At 41.0% G+C, this 23,272-nt stretch overlaps 1 protein-coding gene across 4 annotated transcripts in view; it reads left to right on the top strand.

Annotated features, from left to right (window-relative positions):
- BTBD9 (BTB domain containing 9) overlaps positions 1-23,272 on the top strand; it is a 418,007-nt gene that overhangs the window by 458 nt on the left and 394,277 nt on the right. The window contains exon 1 of one of the 4 annotated variants that reach the window (XM_069564257.1): positions 65-274. The exons of the other annotated variants lie outside the window; for them this stretch is intronic. The gene's annotated coding sequence lies outside the window, so the exon portion shown is untranslated. Of the gene's footprint in view, positions 1-64; positions 275-23,272 lie in introns of those variants that run through there. 4 annotated transcript variants of the gene reach the window in all.

The raw sequence follows: 23,272 nt of genomic DNA, 5'->3' as shown, positions 1-23,272 counted from the left end.
CAGCCGCCTACTCCGGGGCGCAGGGAAGGAGCGCCGACGGGGGCTGCCGAGGGTCAGTTCCTGGGCGCGGGCGCTCCGGAAACCGGCAGCCTGCGGCCGGCGGAGGCTTTAGTTCTGGGAGTCTGGGAGCGTCTGGGGGGCCTCAGGGCGGCACTGCCAGGCTCCCGGGCCGAGGAATCTGAAGCCCGAGAAGTCCGGCTCCCTGAGCAGCCTCGCATCCTGTCTGAGACGAGGCTGCGCGAACTGAAGGCGAGGAGGAACCGGGAACGCAGTGGTTGGTGTTCGGATAAGTTGGGCCCTGCTGGGGCCCCTCAACGCCCCTGCCCTGGCCGGGCTCCGAGGAGGAGCCGGTTGTTATGGAGAGAGTTGTGAATCAGTGCCCGCCCGCCGCGTCAGACACCCACGACCGGGGGCAGGAGATCTGTCACTGTGGAGAGGGGGCGGGCAACTTGTTGCCTGGTGTTTCCAACTTCAGGAGTTGTGTGCACGTGTTTGATGCATGCTGAAAGCTTTGTCGGCGCTTAGCATTTTATCACGCTGTTGCTACAGATTTTGAGGCCAAGGGGTGGACAGACATCCTTAGTTCTTCCTCCAGATAAATCAGCTGTTTTATTTCCCTAAACCATGTTGTACTTCTGTCATTATTAGGGCCAAGTAACTGTGGAGGCGCTGCCTTTTATTTTCTTTAAAAGAAGTATAGGCTTGGTATTTACTAGGCAGAAAACACAGATTCTGTTCAGCGTGTGGCCTGGAAATGTTGATGGTCGGATAAGCCTGATTGGGTACCGCTTATCGTCAGCCCAGTGCTTTCTTAGTGCCTTGGACTCCCTCGCCTAGTGACCATGCTCAGGAGAAAGTATTGGAGGTAGGGAGGAAGTCAGTCTTTTCTGATCGTTGATGAAGGCAGTGCCTAGAAACGGTGGAAAGATAGGCTGTACTGAAATTTAATCATGATTTGTGCAAGAAAATTGAAGACAATAACTTGTAACTTCTCATTCAGTTCAAAAAGTGTGTGATTCAGTTTCACAACTGAGGATCTGTAATGTTTGTCACTTGAAGTTCTTATATCTTGGAGCCAGTGATAACCTTGCTCTGTACCTCTTCAAGTACTGAGACTTCAATATTTTTTGTGCTCTGGACAATAGTAGCTTTTAGGACAGGATCACATTTGTTTCCTTCAGGGCCATGTCTCCAGCACCTGCAAAAGTGCTTGCCACAGAGTAGACACAGTAGATATTTATTATATGTGACACTGTGGATAAGTTGTGTTTCAGTGCTTAGCAAGCGTTTATGTCAGTCCTTCAAGTGGTTAATACATATGCTGCCTGTGCCCAGTGTTATGCTATATGTGGGAGGAGGATTGTGGGATTACAAATGACATTGAAAGACCTGGCTTTTTCCCCTTAAGAGTGAAAACAGTATAGCTGGGAAAATAAAGCATATTATATAAAATAATTATGAAACTAGATGAGGCAGTCTGTAAACAGGTGCTCTGTGAGGTGCTATACTTTAAGTACAGTACAAACTTAGAAAAGATTGATCTCATCTTTGGAAAAAGTGGAAACTTTCTTTTAGAGATAAGTCATATGTTTGAGAAAATAGTGTAAATTTGGTCACCGGCGGAATATATTGCAGCTACTTATATGTCCCATGATAGGGGATAATTGGAGAGAGAAGGTTTAGCAGGTTCGGGAGGGAAAGTGTTAAGACTCAGGCAGGCTTATCAGCATCCCACTGATAAACAGAGCCTGCTTCCTGGGAGGGATGGGAGTTGTGTTACTCAGAGTAGAGACTTAGACAAGAATAAGTGTTATCCTTACTTAAAATGAAAGGATATTATAGTTGAACCAAAAGCAGGTATACCTCTGATTTCAGTACTAATTTGAATAAATGCCTCACTACTGTGTGCTTATCTTATGTATTTAGTCAGCAGTGCATGCCCTCATTTCTAAAATCTGCCTGATGTTGCTGGGGCCGTTCTATTGGAAATGTACTGAAATGATGTACCCAAAGCAATTATCCAGCTACTCTCAGTGACACAGTTTTCCTTGGGATTATCTCTTATAGCGGTCTGTGATGTTTGTAGTTCCTGCTGATCCTGTAAAATATACAAATCATGTTAGCTGGGAAAGGAGTCTATTTGAAGGATACTCAAAAATATTGACAAAAAGATTTTGAGAAAATTGCAGATGCTGCTGCTAAATATTGAACCTTCACTCTTTATCTTTTGTTGTAATGTGAGCTTTCTTTTGAGTGTTGCATAAACCTGAACTTGAATTGCTAACCTGTGTAATGTTGCAACACCAAATGTTGCATTATTTAACAACTCAGCAAATATTTATCGGGTAATGGCTATGGCTGGGCACTGTGTTGGGTGCAGGGACAGTGAAGGAAAGACTTTGGAAGTAGTTGTCATATAACTGACAGCCTCCAAGGCTAACGTGTAGTAGCATTCTAGGACTTAATATAGTCTTTGGAGTTAGGAAAACCCAAAGTCAAATTTCTTATGCCTCTGTTGATTAGATTGAGTAACCTTAGACAACTTACTTAGCATCTCTAAACCTATGTTTTTTTTTCCCCCTGAAAAGTGGGGTTAATAATACTTGAATTGTTTTGGCAATTAAGATAGTATGTACACAACAGGACAGTGCTTGGACGATAAATGCTTAATAAATGACAGCTGTTGCTGTTAGTTGTTGTAATAGTTACAGCTGCAGAGATAGTGGAAGAAGATAATCCTACCCAGAAAAGTTGAGAATGAGAACTGGAAAGAACATGGAGTGGAACTTTTGGATGGTTTCTCAAACTTGAGCATTCATCAGAAATACCTGGAGGCTTTGGTAAGACACAGATTTCTTGGTGTCCCACCTCCACAGTTTCTGATTCAGTAAGTCTGGCAGGGGCTCTTGAATTTGCGTTTTGAATAAGTTCCCATGTGATGCTAATGTTGTTATTCCCGAGAACCACTGATTTAGAGGATTGGTGAAGAAGAGGGGCCAGCATAGAGGCTAACGAATAGATTGAGGTTGATGGAGGATTCAGAGAAAGTTTAGAGCAAAATAAGGAAGTAAGAGCCTGGAGAACCACCATTCTGCTTTCCAGTTCCATGAACTTCAACTCATTCTTATTTCTGTTTCATCCAGAGTTTGGTATAATGCTTGGCACATAACATTGTTTGAACGAACCTTTGAAGCGTCTTAACAATGTCCTTGTGGGTGATTGCAAGTATTAACATTCCTTCATCCTCTTATATCTCTGCAGTTTCACTGAGAAGATACTGTTTCTAATTTTATAGAGACACATAAACACAATAACTGCAGAAAATTTCTTTCAGATAGATGAGGCATAACTAGGTGCTTTTGACTCTGAATTAGATGCCCCTGCCCTCTTCTAAATGTCAGAGAGCCCAGTTAGAAAATGATTGTCAGTAACAAGTGCCAAGACTCTGCTCAATGTTATGGGGCATCCTGGGGCGGGGGGAGGGAAGTTTGGGGGAGAATGGATACAAGATACGTACGGCTGAGCTCCCATCACTGTTCACCTGAAACTGTGACAACATTGTTAATCAGCTATACCCCAATATAAAATAAAAATTTTATTTTAAAAAGTCTGAACATTCTGTCTTAAAAATATGCCAAGATTACAATCTGTATCTTTTATTAGGTACTTTGAAGGTTTATAGAATAAGAAAATAATATACTTTGTGTACCTGGGATGTTTACAAGAGGAGGGGCAAAACTCAAAGAAACAGAATGAGATAAAATCACAGAAATGTGGATGGAGGGGTACAGGAACATAAGGACTTCTTTCTTTGCTGATGTACTTTGGGTCTTACATGTCTTGTGTACTCATATAGCACAAATGTTAGTGCTAATATCATAGATGTTAGTCCTACATCTATGATAGGAAGTTATGAGGGAGTTCTTCTGTTTTGCTGTTGCCGTTCAGTTGCTCACTTGTGTCCAACTCTTTGCAACCCCATGAGCTATACTATGCCAGCCCTTCCTGTCCTTCTCCATCTCCCGGAGTTTGCTCAAACTCATGTCCATTGAGTTGGTGATGGCATCTAGCCATCTCATCCTCTGTTGTCCCCTTCTCCTTCTGCCTGCAATCTTTTCCAGCATCGTGGTCTTCTTTAGTGACTCGGTTCTTCGCATGAGGTGGCCAAAGTATTGGAGCTTTAGCAGCAGTACTTCCAATATTCAGGGTAGATTTCCATTGATTGACTGGTTTGATCTCCTTGCTGTCCAAGGGACTCTCAAGAGTCTCTTCCAACACCACAGTTCAAAAGCACCAATTCTTCAGTGCTCAGCCTTCTTTATGGTCCAACTCTCACATCCATACATGACTACTGGAAAAAATATAGCTTTGGCTATATGGAACTTTGTTGGCAAAATGATGTCTCTGCTTTTGACTATGTTGTCTAGGTTTGTTATTGCTTTTCTTCCAAGGCGCAAGTGTCTTGTAATTTCATTGCTGCAGTCACCATTCATAGTGATTTTTAGCCCAAGAAAATAAAGTCTGTCACTGTTTCCACTGTTTCCCCATCTATTTGCCATGAAGTGATGGGACCGGATGCCATGATCTTCATTTTTTTAATATTGAGTTTTAAGCCAGCTTTTTCATTCTTCTCTTTCGCTTTCATCAAGAGGCTCTTTAGTTCCTCTTCACTTTCTGCCATTAGCATGGTGTCATCTGCATATCTGAGGTTATTGATATTTCTCCCAGCAATCTTGATTCCAGCTTGTGCTTCATCCAGCCTGATGTTTCTCATGATGTATTCTGCATATAAGTTAAATAAGCAGGGTGACAATATACAGCCTTGATGTACTCCTTCCCCAATTTTGAACCAGTTCATTGTCCCATGTCTGGTTCTAACTGTTGCTTGACCTGCATACAGGTTTCTCAGGAGGCAGGTAAGGTGGTCTGGTATTCTCATCTGCATTCCAAGATATGCAGATGATACCACCCTAATGGCAGAAAGTGAAGAAGAACTAAAGAGCCTCTTGATGAGATGGCTGGATGGCATCACTGACTCAATGGACATGAATTTGGGCAAACTCTGGGAGGTAGTGAAGGACAGGGAAGCCTGGCGTGCTGCAGTCCATGGGGTCACAAAGAGTCAGACATGACTGAGTGACTGAACAACAACAAATCTGCATGTCTGAAGTTGTTGATATTTCTCCTGACAATCTTGATTCCAACTTGTGATTCATCCAGCCCAGCATTTTGCCTGGTGTACTCTGCACAGAAGTTAAGTACGCAGGGTGACAATATACAGCCTTGCTATACTACTTTCCTAATTTTGAACCAGTCCGTTGTTCCATGCGTGGTTCTAACTGTTGGTTCTTGATCTGCATACAGGTTTCTCAGGAAGCAGGTAAGATGGTCTGGTATTTCCATCTCTTTAATAATTTTCTAGAGTTTATTGTGATCCACACAGTCAAAGGCTTTAACATAGTCAATGAGGCAGAAGTAGATGTTTTTCTGGAGTGTGCTTGCTTTTTCTATGATCCAACAGATGTTGGCAGTTTGATCTCTGGTTCCTCTATGTTTTCTAAATCTAGCTTATATGTCTGGAAGTTCTCAGTTCACATACTGTTGAATCCTAGCTCGAAGGATTTTGAGCATTACCTTGCTAGCATGTGAAATGAGTACAATTGTATGGTAGTTTGAACATTCTTTGACATTGCCCTTCTTTGGGATTGGAATGAAAACTGCTATATAAGAAAATCAGACAATAGTTGTGCAAAGATATAAACACATTAAAAAAGAGATTTCAGGAGTTAAATTGTAGCTACACCTGTTAGCTACTCAGCATGCTTCATTTGGCTCTTGTTCACTGAATTTATTCTTTCTACTAACATTCGTTCATTAAGTATATACTATGTGCCAGAGACTGTGCAGAGTGCTACACCTAGGGTAATGCTATTGCTCTGGTTATCCAACACTGGCTTCTGTTAGGGATCTGGTGGCTCAACGGTAAAGAATCTGCCTGCAATGTGGGAGACTTGCATTTGATCCCTTAGTTGGGAAGAACCCCTGGAGGAGGAAATGGCAACCCACTCCAGTATTCTTGCCTGGAGAATCCCATGGACAGAGGAACCTGGCAGGCTACAGTCCACAGGGTCACAAAGAGTCCAGCGTGACTGAAGCGACTTGTCAGGGCATGATATACACCTTTGTGAAAGGAAGATCTGATGCCTGAATTTTACAATCTTAAGACTATATTGTTATGAGTAGACATTAAGAATATTCGTTGGAAGGACTGATGCTGAAGCAGAAACTCCAATACTTTTGCTACCTGATGCAAAGAGCTGACTCATTGGAAAAGACCCCAATGCTGGGAAAGATTGAGGGTAAGAGTAGAAGGGGCTGACAGAGGATGAGATGGTTGGATGGCATCACCAGCTCAATGGACATGAGTTTGAGCAAACTCAAGGAGATAGTGAAGGACAGGGAAGCCTGGCATGCTGCAGTCCATGGGATTGCAAAGAGCTGGACATGACTGAGTGACTGAACAACAGCAAATATTAATATGAGTAGACACTGAGGACTTGAAGATAAATTTTTTCAGCCCTATGTATGTATGCTAGAGCCATGAGAGAATATACAGATATACAGAAATTTTTTAAAATTTTATTTATTTTTATTTTTGGCTGCGCTGGGTTTCATTGCTTTGTGCGGGCTTTCTCTACTACTGTGTTGTAGTATGCTGGCTTCTCATTGCGGTGGCCTCACTTGTTGTGGAGCATGGGCTTTGGTCGTTACAGCACACAGGCTTAGTAGTTGCAGCGTGCAGGCTCTAGGGCATGCAGACTTAAGTGGTTTTGGCACAGGGTCTCATTAGTTGGGGCTCTCGGGCTCTTGAGTGCTGGCTCAGTACTGTGGTGCTCGGGCTTGGTTGCTCTGTGGCATGTGGAATTTTCCCAGAGCAGGGATTGAACCTGTGTCCCCTGCATTGTCAGGCAGATTCTTATCCACGGTGCCACCTGGGAAGTCCAGAAAAATTTTTTAAAGCAGTCAAATAATATATAATTTGGTAGAGAAGAAAAACATATTTCTCTCGGTTCATGAACTGAGAATTCCAGATGTTCAAGCTAAATTTAGAAAAGGCAGAAGAACCAGAGATCAAATTGCCAGTGTCCGTTGGATCATTGAAAAAGCAAGAGAATACCAGAAAAACATTTGCTTCATTGACTATGCTAAAGCCTTTGACTGTGTGGATTACAACAAACTGTGAAAAATTTTTAGAGATGGGACTACCAGACCACCTTACCTGTCTCCTGAGAGACCTGTATGCAGGTCAAGAAGGAACAGTTAGAACCAGACATGGAACAACAGACTGGTTCAAAATTGGGTAAGGAGTATGTCAAGGCTGTATGTTGTCACCCTGCTTATTTAACTTATATGCAGAGTACATCATGCGAAATGCCAGGCTGGATGAAGCACAAGCTGGAATCAAGATTGCTGGGAGAAATATCAATAACCTCAGATATGCAGATGACACCATGCTAATGGCAGAAAGAGAAGAGGAACTAAAGAGATTCGTAATGAAAGTGAAAAAGCTGGCTTGAAACTCAGCATTCAAAAAATGACTAGCGGCATTCGGTCCCATCAAGTGAGTGAAAGTTGCTCAATTGTGTCCAACTCTTTGAGACCCCATGAACTGTACAATCCATACAATTCTCTAGGCCAGAAAACTGGAGTGGGTAGCCTTTCTTTTCTACAGGGGATCTTCCCAACCCAGGGATTGAACTCAGGTCTCCCGGATTGCAAGCAGATTCTTTACCAATTGAGCCACAGGGGGAGCCTTGTTGGTCCCATCACTTCATGGCAAATAGGTGGGGAAACAGTGGAAACGCTGACAGACTTTATTTGTCCGCAGCCATGAAATTTAAAAGGCATTCATTGGAAGAAAAACAATGACAAACCTAGACAGTATATTAAAAAGCAGAGACATTACTTCTCCAGCAAAGGTCTGTCTAGTTTTTTCAGTTTTTCCAGTAGTCATGTATGGATGTGAGAGTTGGACCATAAAGAAGGTTGAGTGCTGAAGAATTGATGCTTTTGAACCGTGGTGCTGGAGAAGACTCTTGAGAGTCCCTTGGACAGCAAGGAGATCCAACCAGTCCATCCTAAAGGAGATCAGTCCTAGCTGTTCATTGGAAGGACTGATGTTGAAGCTGAAATTCCAATACTTTGGCCACCTGATGGAAGAACTGACTCATTGGAAAAGACTCTGATGCTGGGAAAGACTGAAGGCAGGAGGAGAAGGGGACAACAGAGGATGAGGGCTGGATGGTATCATCGACTCGATGGACGTGGATTTAAGCAAGCTCCCTGTACCTCCCTGGTGGCTCAGATGGTAAAGTGTCTGCCTACAATGTGGGAGACCTGGGTTCAATCCCTGGGTCGGGACGATCTCCTGGAGGAGGAAATGGTAATCCACTCCAGTATTCTTGCCTGGAAAATCCCATGGATGGAGGAGCCTGATAGGCTACAGTCCATGGGGTTGGGAAGAGTCAAACATGACTAAGCTACTGAACAACAAAATAGAATATGATATGTTATATAAATATTGATCACAGTCTAGGTTCTCTAATATTTGAACACCCGAGTGTTCAGTTTCTATTTCAGCTTGTAAGCTTTTATAATATTCCGGAAATTATAGTGTATCATAAATCCTTATTAATCTCCTGGGCTACCTTTTGGGTCTTTATGTGACACAGAAAATATTCTGGCAGTCTGTGTCCTTGTTTTCTTGGTTTGGAAATATAGTTGCTTCTGCTGCTGCTGCTAAGTCACTTCAGTCGCATCTGACTCTGTGTGACCCCATAGACGCAGCCCACCAGGCTCCCCCGTCCCTGGGATTCTCCAGGCATGAACACTGGAGTGGGTTGCCATTTCCTTCTCCAGTGCATGAAAGAGAAAAGTGAAAGTGAAGTCGCTCAGTCATGTCCGACTCTTTACGACCCCAGGGTAGCCACCAGGCTCCTGCATCCATGGGATTTTCCAGGCAAGAGTACTGGAGTGGGGTGCCATTGCCTTCTCCGTTGGAAATATAGTGCATAGAAGCAAAAACGGTCAGCCACTGTTTATCAAGTGGTTGCATTATGCTAGGCCTTTTCTACTCATAATTGGATATTATCCTCTTTTATTAATTAGGCAGCTGAGTTTCAGAGTGGGGAGAACAGTTTGCCTGTGTTTGTTACCAGTGAGGTGGGACAAGTGTGCAGCCCCATGCTTGGTCTCCACAGCCGCACTCTTCAGTGCCGTCAGCGTGGGACCCTAGCAGGGAAATATCTAGATGAAGAAATCCAATCTTGTGTCTGCTGATTTGGGGGAAGTTGTTTGAGAAGTAAGACTTTTAATAACTGCCTGAATGATTGAAACAATTTGATAATATTGTTAGAAATGGAGAAGAAAATGAGGTAGACAATTAAAGGCCCCCATGCGGATTTTTCTGTGAAGACCTGCTATATTTGACCCAAAAGTTTTTGGTTGACTGACAGGTTATTTTACATAAACATTCAGATTTCCCATTCTCTATGCATAGGTGCAGTCTTCTGGAGGAAGAGTTGTACTTTTCCAAGCTAATGACATTTAAAGTAAATTCAGAACTCCTTTTTTATCACTTAGTGAAAAATGACTTGGTGCTTCACCCCAAATTGAAATTTCTCAGCTAATCGTCTTTCTTTCCACACCACTTATTCCTTTCACTCACGCAAGTGTTTATTTTTTAAATCTATTTACAAGCTAGATACTTGTGTATATATTCTACTTCTGGTTTGATGTTCTTATTCTGATACCTTTTGAGTCCAATTTTATTCATTCCTGGGAATAGTGACTATAATTATCTTTGTAAAGCATAGTTGATTTCCACTAATTTCATAATAAACTTTTAAGTAAAGTTAAAATTATAAAATGGATAAATATTAAACCCTGTATTTGTTATCTATTGCTATGTGACAAATTGGGGCTTTTCTGGTGGCTCAGCTGTAAAGAATCTGCCTGCAGTACAGGAGATGCAGGTTTGATCCCTGGGTCTGGAAGGCCCCGAGGAGGAGGAAATGGCAATACATGCCAGTATTTGTGCCTGAGAAATCCCAAGTATTCGTGCCTGAAAAATTCCATGGAGAGAGGAGCCTGGGATTGCACAGTTGGACAGGACTGAAGTGACTGAACATGACATGTAACAAATTACCTCTAAATTTAGCAGCTTAAAATGACAAATATTTCTCATCTAACAGTACCTATGGGTGAGAAATTTAGCTGGGTGGATTCTGACTCAATTGTAGACATTCTGTGACAGGTCATCTAAAGACTTGAAAGGGGCTGGAGGATCTGCCTCCGTGATGGCTGCAGCCTCAGGTCTTTGTAGGGCTGCTTGATTATCCTCGCAGCATGTCAGCTGGCTTTACCCAGAGTAAGTGATACAAGAGGAAACCACATGCCTTATATACCCTATCTTGACGACACAGTGCCACAACATTCTCTTTGTTGTAAGTGGGTCACTGAGTCCAACCCACATTCAAGGAAAGCCTTTTAGGCTCCACCGTTTTGGGGAGGATGTAAAAAGTTTGTAGACATGTTTTGAAACAACCATGGATCTGTCATATGAAGTCGTTTTCTCAGCTGAAATCGATTACCTTTGTTGTAGCACGTGCTGTAGTGTTTCTGACTTGTGTATTCACCATATTTTCTGGAAGGATGCTTTGGAGAAAAGGTAGTATTTTTTGAAATGTGAAGCAAGGTTTTATAAATTAAGTTTCATTGATTTTTCTTTCTTTTTCCCCTGAATTTCTTTTTTTTTAAAGTTAATTTATCTATTTGACTGTGCTGCATCTTAGTTGTGGCATGTGGAATCTAATTCCCTGAGCAGGGGTTGAACCCAGGCCCCCTGCATTGGGAGTGTGGAGCCTTAGCCACTGGACCACCAAGGAAGTCCCTCCAGTAGCCATTTGACTTTCAGAAGCCCTTCCTGGCCTTTCAACTTATGAATTGCCCTACGTGAAGCATGGGGGCTGCTGCTTGGGGAGGCCCAGGCCCCATGGGCATAAGTTGTAGGTAGCAAGGTGACCCATCTGTATCATCCAGAACTGAGCTGGCACCATTGTGGCCCAGGCCAGGACAGTGTCCCCTGCCCACTGTTGGATATTTTTAAAATTTTTGCATCTTATTAGCTTTATTTCTAACATAGCTGGAATCTATTCCAATTAAGAGGTTATTAATGGCTTTGATAAGAACGGTTTCAGTGGAGCAATGGGCTGACAATGAGACTTTAGTGGATTCAGGAGTGAATTGCAAGTTAGGAAGAGGTGACCGTGGGTAAAGATAAGCTTATGAAAAGTTGAGTAAATACTGGAAAAGGAATTAGAAACTTTGTGTAAAGTACAGTATTGAAAAACTGACATAAGATTTCCCTGGTGGTGCCGTAGATGGGAATCCACCTGCCAGTGCAGTAGGCATGGGTTTGACCCCTGGTCTGGGGAGATTCTAGATGCTGCGGGCAGCTAAAACCTGTGCACCACCACTACTGAAGCCCAAGTGCCCAGAGCCTGTGCTCCGCCCTGGGAGAAGCCACCACAGTGTGCAGCCCATGCACCACGACCAGAGAGGAGCCCCTGCTCACCGCAGCTAGAGAAAGCCCGTGTGCAGCAATGAAGACCCAGCACAACCAAAAAATTAAATAATTTCAAAAAACTGGCCTATATGCTGTCCACCTTTGCTAAGCTGATATGGGCTCAGTCCAGCAAGCTGAAAGTATTTTAAACCGTTGAGGGGTATAGGCTTAACTCCTGAAGCTTGGAGTCAGCTGCTTCCTCTGCAGCCTCCTAGTGAGTCCTTCTGTTCATGAATGAAATATACAGTTTGCTCTAATTTGTATATCAATGCAGTATACCTTGGAGAAGGCAGTGGCACCCCACTCCAGTATTCTTGCCTGGAAAATCCCATGGACGGAGGAGCCTGGTGGGCTACAGTCCATGGGGTCACTAAGAGTCAGACACGGCTGAGCGACTCCACTTTCACTTTTCACTTTCATGCATTGGAGAAGGCAATGGCAACCCACTCCAGTGTTCTTGCCTGGAGAATCCCAGAGACGGGGGAGCCTGGTGGGCTGCCGTCTATGGGGTCGCACAGAGTTGGACGCAACTGAAGCGACTTAGCAGCAGCAGCAGTATACCTGTCAGAAGATCATCGCCAAATGTACATCATCCTAAATGATGTTTGGTTAAAAAAAAATAAAAAATGTGATAGGGCAAATTAGTGGAGGAAGCCCAGGGCAAGAAAAGGATAGTTATGCGGTATTATGTGTCAAGCATATACTGTATCCTTCATGTGTTTTATATTATTTCACTGCATCTTCGTAACCACCCTACCAGGGTTGTGGTTATCCCCATTTTCTGGTTGAGGAGATTTAGAACCCATAGCCTTATCTCCCCTTACCTTATCCTAGTTTCTGCCACTGATGGCTGTAAGCTTGGACAGTTTTCTCAGTTTCCTCATTTGTAAAAAACCATGGTTATGATCCTTAAGTCCTTTCTAGCTCTAGGCTCCTGGGAATCTGTAAATAGTTACTAAATAGTGTTGCTATTGGGTATGAAAAAAGGCTATTCAGGGTATTTCCCCCTCTCAGTGAATTAATAACTTAGTGGTAACACTGTCCGGTTGCCCAGACTAAATAATTTATTTTCCCATCACACAGTGTGTACCCATTATGTATGTGGCCTTAGAAGGCTACTGTAAAATAAATCAAGTAAATGGGCTCAGTGACAGGCTCTCCATCAGTTGTTACTAGCCCTGGGCACGAAGGCTCAGAGCTACCTGCGAGACTGTGACGATTTTAAAGTGTGTTATAGGTTAAGTACTAAGTATTTTTATTAATTTAGAGAGTATTTGGCATGTGGCCTTTAAAAATTACATTATTATGTTATCATAAATCTTGATTAAGGCAACAAAATGTATTTACTATGGCCAGCTTCACAGCTGGGGTGAAATATTTTATAGTGTGTATAATGAGCCGCTAGATGACGGTGATTCTCTGTTCACATCTAAAAAACGAGAGTTGGGAAATTAATTAGAAGCTTTAAAAGTCTATTTAAGTGTGAAAATTAATTTCAAATAACAGTATCACGTGCCCAGTGAGTACTAAATAATTGAGAAGGAGGAGGGATAAAAGGAAATTTTGAGGCTTTCAAACCTTCTTAAGTCCATTTTGGGAAAAGGTTAGAACAACAATATTATGCTACTGTGATTTTCAAAGACATCCTTTACAACATGATGTGTAAAGAAACAAAATTAGCAAGTAGTAAGCATTTTAAGATTAAATATCCTAATTTTGAGTCAGTGTGTTCTAGATACAGTGTCCTGGCAAGCAGAAGCTATGGTTATGGACTCTCTCCTCAGAAGGCATTATGAAAATTTATAGAGACAGTTTGGTTTTCTAATTTGGTTGAAATGCATATTATTTTATTATAAATTATTAAAAAATCTCTCCCTTATAGCTAATGTATTTTTTATAAGTAACTAGTAGGTTCTCAATCTATGAATTTTATTACAGGACAGTAGGCAATATAGCAAAATTTTTATAAAAAGTGGGCGTTGAGTCTGATAGGGTTGATGTGCCACAAACTGAGAGCTTGAAACTGCAGCCCCTCATGATAATTTCTGTAGGTCAGAAGTCCAGGCATGGGATAGCTATATTCTCTGCTCCGGGTCTTACCAGGCTGACTTTGAGGGGACTGCAGGGGCTGTGGTCTCATCTGAGATTTAGGGTCCTCCACCAGGCTCTTTGGTTGTTAGCAGAATGACTGAGGTCCTCATTTTCTTATTGGCTGTCTGCTGGGGGTCCCTCTCAGCTCCTAGAGGCCACTTTCAGGTCTTAACTACAGGGCTCTCTCACAACCTGACAACTTCTTCAAAGCCAGCAGGAGAACCTCTCCAGTTGACTGGAGTGTCTCATATAAGGTTGCCTGATTACAGGATTGACTATAACTATGCCAAAGCCCTGTGGTCTGAGGGAGCTTATCTTGTGCCAAGGAACATTAGGGAAATGACTGTGGAGTCAGAAGGGAGCCAAACTCCATAAGCCTCCAAGGCCTAGTTAAGTGTTTTTCCTTCTCTTGTATTTAGAGGCTTGGGAAGCCACTGAAGGTATTTAAGTGGGGATGAGAGTCATGGAGGGTTTGAGGGAAAGAGTTCATAATCAGTTTTAGAATGTGACATTCAGTCTGGTTGCTGTATGGAGACAGTTTGGAGTAAAAACAGAGAGATGGGTTAGAAAGATGGTCTGAGTGAGAGGCAGGGTGGTGTGGACTAGAATGAAGTTGCCAAGAAGTAAATGAGTTTGAGAGCTCATTTAGGAGGTAAAATTAAAAGGCTTGCTGATAGATTAGGTATGGGAGGTAAGGTTGAAGTAGATGTCATTCTGGTTTCCATAATTGGGTTCACAGAGCTGGGGAACATTGTAGGGCAGGTTTTTTAGTGGCAGAGATGTGTAGGGAGGACAAAGTGAATTTTGAAGTACTTTTGAGGTAACCAAGTAGAGAGATAAACTAGGCAGTGGGATGTTGAGGTCTGGAATTCAGGGAAGAGAGATGTTAATATCTATATGGCCTTTTTTGGTTAATTTTGAGGGCTTAAATATGCTAGAAACTGTATTAGCTACTGGGAATGTAAAGAGGACTAAGACATTAATTCAGTATTTGTTGCATGAATTCGTTATTACTCTCTGGAAGTTTGCTTACTAATAAGACAAATCACTAACAAGATCACTGGATGCTGTTGATGGGGCAGTGATGGAGGAAAACAAGCTGATTTCAAAGCACATAAGAGAGACACCTGACGCAGACTAGCAGTATCAGTGAAGGCTGTTGCTGAAGGGTGTGAGGTCTGTTCCTGAACCTCGAAGAGCAGGCGAATTTAGCCAGATGAGGAGAATATAAGAATTTCCAGTAGTAAAAGCTTGATTGTATGAGAGAAGACAATGAAATCTCAGAAGAGCCAACAATTCCAAATCCCTGGTTTTCACTATAGGCTGGACAAGTGGTGGTAAGGCAGCGTCTGTGCTTAAGTTGGGTGTTTATGTGGTGGTCTGGACCTCTGATGTAGCTGGCTTTGCTCTGCAACCATTTTGGAAAGAGAGAAGAGTGTTCAGTAGTTGGAAGGGACTTCAGAGAACTTTAACCCTTTCTTCTCATTTACGAGTGAGGTTACCAGTAGCCAAGGAGTATACTTGGCTGCTACCTTGTTAGCAAATCTGTCTCCTGGTATCCAAGCTAAGCTTCATCAAACTGCTGCAGTAATGGCCATGCCCTTTTAATTGTGTGTTTGCATGTCCTCTGACACATTCATGTGGAAGAAAGTGTACTGGAAATACTCAGATGCTGCCGCTGAGTAGTGTGGGTCTCTATGGGTGCTGTGTCTTTGGAAGAGAAACGCGAAATTCTCTCTGGACTGTCTGTGTTTGTGCCCTCTTTCCATTTTTTTATCCACTTGTCTCTGTCCTTTTCCCCCCTCATGTATTAGCGAATAATAATAATAGTATAATGGAGTGGTAATAGTGGTTAATACTGAACATTTATTATGTGTCAGGCACCATAGTAATTGTTTTACCTTACTTAATTCTACCAGCAGTCCTGTAAGATATAGTACTTTAGTACCACCACATTTTATAGAAGAAAACATGGAGGCTTAGAAAAACAAGGCTTAGAAACCCACTGTGTCAAGGGTTATACAGTAATAAGTATACTGGTGCCACGATTTGAATTCGGGCAGTGTGACTCTGGATACTTTTTACTCCCTTTTCTAATACAATTTATAAGCAGTTCTGCCAGGAGAAACATGATGGGAGCTACAAATGCAAGCTGTGTTTGTAATTGAAACTTTTTAATAGTCATGATGAAGGAAAGAAAAACAGGTCAAATTAATTTAGAGATATTTTTATTAAGCCTAGTATATCTAAAGTATTGTCATTTCAACATCTCAGTGTGAAAAAATAAGTAAGATGTTTTCATAAGTCTTTGAAATACAGTGTTTATTTTATAGCATGTCTCAACTTGGACTAGCCATGAATTCAAGGGTTCAGTGACTAGGTACCATTTTGGCTAGTGCAACTCCAAGGGGGCAGGAGAGTGCATGAAAATTCTGTCCTGCTGAGTGGAGAGAGGGAGAACCTGCTGAAAAATCTGCAGATGAAACCAGTGAAGAAGGCAGAGTGGTAATTCCTGGGTCTTATCCAGCAAGCACGGGCAAGTGGAGAAAAATTTTCTCTCCTATCTCCCTGAAGCTAAATGAGGTATCTTTTTTTTTTCTTCCCACATTGAGACTCAGCATTTTTGTATAGTGTTATGGGTAGTTTCCAGAGTGGTCTGATCCTTAAGTACTTTTGGGAATAAAGATGCATTTGTGACTGGCCACCAGATGTTGGAATGTTGTTTCAGTGGGAAACACTTAAGAATTCTAAAACCTATACATTACTTGTTTTTGGAATGCCATCTTCTGTTAATTGTGAAAGGGGTAAGATTGGAGAACAAACAGTAGTGATCACTTTAAGTTACAGGTGTTACAGCACAGGAGAAAAGCAATTAGCTCTTCAAGTTTGTATTTATGGGTAATGCTCATCACCTGTTACTTTCTTCACCCTGTAGCTAGGCGACACCCAATTGCTTGTTGAGTTGAATATTAGCTGAGAAGCAAATATACCTGGAACTGAGCTGTGTGAGTCATTTCCTTTGTGAACTTTTCATTCTTACCAAACACTTGCTTTCCTTCAGTCCTTCCCCTTAGAAAAAGCAACACGGGCTTATCCCAACAAGCTAAATAATACTGGCATGTGGAAAGAACAGCCCTATCCTTCCTCTGTTCTGAGAGTGCAGACCTGTGCACTACAAAGCACGTCAGCTGGTGGTCTACGTTTTTGTGGATGGAAAAATAAAATAGTGATATAGCAAAGATTTTTTACCGGAATGTTAACTCTCAGGACTATCTTGTTGTTAATGCTTGTTTACATTCTTGAAGCATCTATAGAGTTTGCAATAGAAAAACCATAAATCACGAGACGCTTAGGAAGAGAACACCAAGAAAGGTGCTGCATAATAATTGTTTTAAGTTTTAAAATACTTGAAAAATATGAGAAACAACATGCAAAGTGTGATACGGAATATAGCCTTGATTAGCGAAGTGGAAATTTGGAAACCAAACGCCTGTTGAATATTAGGGGGGGTGGGCAGAATGTCTTAATGAAAACATTTGGTTGTAAACTGTTGAGAGAGATTTTTAAGATGTGCACATGTATTTTTATAATCAGCTCCTGAGAGTGACTTGGAGTCCCAAGTTTGTGTCTCCAACCTGTGTGGTTCATTTCATTCCAGTGTGATATTTGTTTGTTGAACATTGTCCTTGTGGGATGCGAGAAAGACCTAGTCACTGCCCTCCAGGATTTTGTTTTGGCATATTTTAGCTATTAAAAATCTCTTATGTACTAAAAATCTGTTCCATCAATGTTTGCTCTTTTCTTCTCAAGTTACCTCTCAGAAAAGTATAGCAGGTCAGAGATCATCTATATCATTGTTTTCATCCTTTTGTTTGGTGGTGGGGGGAGGGGGGAGGCTTCCTTTAGATAAACAGATATTTCATCAGTTTTTAAAGGTTCCGCTTCTTAAAATTTTTTGAAATATTTAAATAAAAGGTAAATTGATTCTTATTTTAAAAGAAGGAAATACCACAACAATGTAAAGCTGTTGTACTCCAATTAAAAAAAAAAAGGCTACTCTTCAGAAGTGCATTGAGTTTAAACATAAACTTTCCTATTTATTCCCTTCCGTCCCCTAAGTCCCACCCCATCCTGGGAGGTTACTTACTGCTGTTAGTAGTTGGTGTGTGGCTTTACAGTTCTTTTTTCCAATATGTGTATTTACTTAATTCATTCAGTAGATATTTAAGTGCCTTATTAAATGTATACATACACTTACATATGTTTATGTAGTTGAATCCTATTGAACTAAAGCCTGTCCTCTTTACTTACTGTGTTATGGAGTTCCGGTCAGAACTTTTGATTTGTTCCCTTCTTCTTAATGGCTGTATTGTATGAATGCATTGCAATTTATCACCCTTCCCCTCACCTGTCTGCTATTGCAAGCAATGCTGAATTAAATATTCTAGAAGCACAGTTGCTGGATTATAGGAAATATATATTTAAAAATTTGACAGATTGTGCTAAGCTAACCTCTAAAAAGCTGAACCAGTTATCCTTCCAACAGTCACGTGAGGTCACTGATCCTACACATATGATTTAGTTACATAGAGATTTAGGACTTGAAGGGACCACAGGATGTGGCCTAACTCCATCAGCTCCTTTTCTAAGACAGAAGATGAACCTCAGAAACTCGAAATGATTTGCTCAGATTTTACCCAGCAGAACTATGTCCCAGTCCCTGATCTGTGTTCCCTTGAAGGCCTCTTAGTTTAGACAGATGTTATAGTGCGAGATTCTACCATACTGCTTGTCTGTTTCTGTTTCTTTCCTGTTGTTACTCAAAGCACACTTCCTTTTCAGGTTCACAGCCTTTGCCATCTTGTCTACATGGAACAGCTTTCATTTAATATCCTTAAAAAGCTGCCTTCTTCCATTATTTAAAGCCCTCCTTCTCCACAGGGCATATGGGTTACTTTAGATTTACCCATAGGCATAGCACAACGAAGGAAGTATTTTATGAACATTCCTTATCAGCAGCTGACGCCACCCTGTTAGCCAAGTAAAACATAAGCTTCTTTTATAAACTTGGAGAAGGAAATAGATTGCAGGCATTTGTCTATTGCAGGATTTCTGCTACATTTGATCATTTTATGTTTGTCAGATAATATGATGGCATTAAACTAAATGAACTCCATCTTAACATTATAAGTTTCATTAATTGCAGTTTATTTTTTCTCTTAGAAATAGCAATAAGAAAGTAGTCTATTTATATGAAGTATAACTAGCATCTCTTCCTCTTGTGTTAATATAATTATTTCTGATTATATTCCTAAACATGCCTACATTGGAGGCTTGCTTCTCTTATAAAGGCATGGTCCTGGTAGCTTTTCTTGATGGGCTATGATAATTTGTGTCAGTGACATCCCAAGTTGGTACTGTGGTTGAGCTGGTCACATACCAAGACTATGACTTTAAGTAAAGAATCAACTGATGGAATTCTAAGAAACAGAGAACAGCCTTGATGCATATTTTGATGACGATAAAAGAGGCAGAATTCAGTATTAGATGTGAATTAAATTTGGCCTATGAATATTGTTCAGAACTGAGAATAGCAGTCTAATCATAAGCTTATCAATTATTCAGTAGCATCTTGGGGGTATTAGTGCACAGAATACAGAAAGCCTATCCACTACCCTTTAGAGTTTTTGTTCTGAGACAGAAGGGGAGAAGCATGCATTATTCTCTTCTAATACATTTTATTCTTCCACAGGCCGGTGGAGTTTACATGTGCACCAGAGGAGTGCACATACAGGCAGGCCACATGGTTGTATATTCACGGGGGTTTGTGGAAGATCTAGGGTGGGATTAAGTTTGGATCATGAAAGATGACAGTTTTACAGGAGAAGTCCATTTTTCCCCTAATTGTAAGAGATGTGGATTTCTTGAACTCTCTGCCTAAATTTTTTGTTCCTAAAATGAGTCATTTTCTTGATGTGTGCTATTCATCCCCTTATTCTATGTATATGCTATAATTTGGCTTTGGCTGTAGAAGGGCTTCCCTGGAGGCTCAGCTGTCAGAGAATCCGCCTGCAATGCGGGAGACCTGGATTCAGTCCCTGGGTTGGGAAGGTCTGCTGGAGAAGGGAATGGCTACCCACTCCAGTGTTCTGGCCAGGAGAATTCCATGGACTGTATAGTTCATGGGGTCACAAAGAGTTGGACAGGACTGAGTAACTTTAATTTTGACTTGGCCTAAGCCATAGATTTGGGTCAGTGGGTCTTATTTTGGACAGTAACTACTAGACTATATGAGGATAGTTATCTCTGAGTTTTATTCTTTCTTTTCATTGCAGAAGAGAATGGTATGTTGGAGGAACAAAGACAATGCTCATAAAACCAAAGGGAAGGAATTATATGTGGGGGGGGGGAGGGCAAAAGGAAGACTAGTATAATTTGTGAACATGTCCTTTAGATTGTGTGCTAGAATGGCAACAGATAAATTTGTAAATCAAGATTTGTAGGTGGACTGATTTCTTAGTTGATCTTTTTTTATTTCAGTTTTCTCAGAAGATAGCCAAGATAGCAGGGTTTAACAAACTGCATCAGAGTATGCACAGCAGAACATTTTTATAACATCTACAAGGAAAAGCCAATTTCCTTTACCCAGACAATAATCCAAATGTTCACAGTAGCTTCACTACAAGGAAATTAAATTGTTGCAATTGATGATTCCACTGCTTTAATGGGAGTTCATGTTATAATAACCTTTATTAATTAGGAAAATATCATATAATTTAAATCTGAGCAAGAATATTACAGACCCATAAGGTGCCACTGAAGAAATTAAAAAGAAATGGCTGTCCTGTATTTTCAAATATTATTACAACTAATAACCTCTGTATTCATTATGACTTTTTCATTGTTTTTTTTTAGGCTCTTGGTGCATTTATTTTTCTGTTCCTAGCGTACAGTTCATGTAATTTTCAATAGACTTGAGATCAGTAAGACTGATAACCCCAAAAAGGATAATTATATAAACTCTGAGATCTATAAATGATAGCCAGTTGGAGTCTGTGACTTGTCATTTCTGTCTTACAGAGGGTTGTCTTATAGGGAGTTACACAGCGGCACAAAGAAGAGCTGAGAGACCAATGGTAGGTTGGTGACTGAATAACGTAGGTCTTTGGGTAAATAGGTTAATAAAATCCGGTGGTGAGTTTCTGTACCTTTGAAGCATAAACTCAAGAAGGTACTCTGTAGGGAAGAAAGAAGAAACAAGCTTCAATATTTGGGGAAATATAATATAATAATATTAATGGGATGAAACTCGCTTGGGTCACTTGTTATTTTGTTTTAGGATACCTGATTTGAATGCTTTTGTTTGAAGGTATTTGGGAAAGATTGTTTTAATTAGAGACTGGATTTAGAGAAACTGAAGTACTGAATAGAAAATAATAATACTGCAAATTATTGTATATATTGGGCCATATTTGCTTTGGGAGTCTCAGATATTTTGTGATTGAATAATAGAGTAGCTTCTCGCAGCCACCACAGAATTAGATGTCATTGCCAAACTAAGCCAGGAGCATTGCCCAGTCGAGGAAAATGCTTCTTAAAATATGGCCCAAGGTCACTGGTAGGCCTTGATGAGAAAATACTGGCAAATGTCAGGAGATCTCATAGTCTTTTGTTTATATATCCTTTGGCACCTTGTTAATGACCGTACAAGGGAAGTATTAAGAATATGCACAATGTGGCATTCATAAATCCATGTTAGCATAATACTAGAGTTCATAAAAGATTCTGATTTGGTGTTCTACTAAGAAGTCTAACTTAAGCAGTCTGTAGCAGCATTATAGAACTCCTTTTCCACATGTGAACATGCATAAGTTACAGTTATTTTATATTTTTGAAAAGATACATATCACTGTTGAGTTGGTTGTATTTTTCAAGTTATTTCTGTTCTTCCCCTATAAGTTACTGTTTAGTCTTGTTATTATCAATTTAATTTGTTACAAGTTGTTTAGCTAGTTAACTATAGTGTATATTGATGCATATTTGTATTAATATTCTTGGTCTGTAATTTTTCAGTAGAGTTTTAAAACATTGTAGTTTAAAAAGTTGGATTAAAAAATGACACTGCCTTTTTTTTTTTTTTTAACACAATAGCATGTTTTACCTGTCTGAATAGAGTGTATTTAAAAAAAAAATTCGAGAACTGCTAGTCTGAGGAGCTAATTAGCAGGTCTAGTAGTCAGAGAGAGAATCATTTCTGACTTCTTCGGTATTACTACAGCATAGCTCTAGTAAGTTCAGAACTTTGACAGACTTCGGTTTAAATATGTTATTTATTGTCTGTGTCCTTGGACTTGTTGCCTAATCTTGTCTGTCCTTCAATTTTTCCTGTTAAACAAAAGAACAGTATGTGCTTAATCCACTTATTTCAATACTGGGTAGCATGGTATGTGTAAAATGCTAAGGACTCTGCCTAGCTTATACTTAAGTCCTCAGTATTATTTGTTATTGTTCTTGTTGTTCAGTCCTGTCCTACTCTTTTGTGACCACATTGACTATAACCAGCCAGGCTCCTCTGTCCTTGGGATTTCTCCAGCAAGAATACTGGAGTAGATTGCCATTTCCTTTTCTAAGGGATCTTCCTGACCCGGGGATGGAACCTATATCTCCTGCATTGCAGGTAGATTTTTTTCTTTTTAACCACTGAGCTACCTGGTATAGATAACCATTATTATTAGGTTAGAAGTACTTTCTGTGTCCCTTGGAAGAAAAACTGTGACCAACCTAGATAGTATATTGAAAAGCAGAGACATTACTTTGCCAACAAAGGTCCGTCTAGTCAAGGCTATGGTTTTTCCAGTGGTCATGTATGGATGTGAGAGTTGGACTGTGAAGAAGGCTGAGCGCCAAAGAATTGATGCTTTTGAACTGTGGTGTTGGAGAAGACTCTTGAGAGTCCCTTGGCCTGCAAGGAGATCCAACCAGTCCATTCTAAAGGAGATCAGCCCTGGGTGTTCTTTGGAAGGAATGATGCTAAAGCTGAAACTCCAGTACTTTGGCCACCTCATGTGAAGAGTTGACTCATTGGAAAAGACTTTGATGCTGGGAGGGATTGGGGGCAGGAGGAGAAGGGGATGACAGAGGATGAGATGGCTGGATGGCATCACCGACTCCCGGAGTTCACTCAGACTCACGTAGATGGAGTCGGTGATGCCATCCAGCCATCTCATCCTCTGTCATCCCCTTCTCCTCCTGCCCCCAATCCCTCCCAGCATCAAAGTCTTTTCCAATGAGTCAACTCTTCACATGAGGTGGCCAAAGTACTGGAGTTTCAGCTTTAGCATCATTCCTTCCAAAGAACACCCAGGGCTGATCTCCTTTAGAATGGACTGGTTGGATCTCCTTGCAGGCCAAGGGACTCTCAAGAGTCTTCTCCAACACCACAGTTCAAAAGCATCAATTCTTTGGCGCTCAGCCTTCTTCACAGTCCAACTCTCACATCCATACATGACCACTGGAAAAACCATAGCCTTGACTAGACGGACCTTTGTTGGCAAA

The sequence above is a fragment of the Ovis canadensis genome, chromosome 20 (assembly GCF_042477335.2).
Source record: "Ovis canadensis isolate MfBH-ARS-UI-01 breed Bighorn chromosome 20, ARS-UI_OviCan_v2, whole genome shotgun sequence".
NCBI classification, from domain to species: domain Eukaryota; kingdom Metazoa; phylum Chordata; class Mammalia; order Artiodactyla; family Bovidae; genus Ovis; species Ovis canadensis.
The sequence above is the reverse complement of the archived record's forward strand: the minus strand, read 5'-3'. Positions and strand labels throughout refer to the sequence as shown.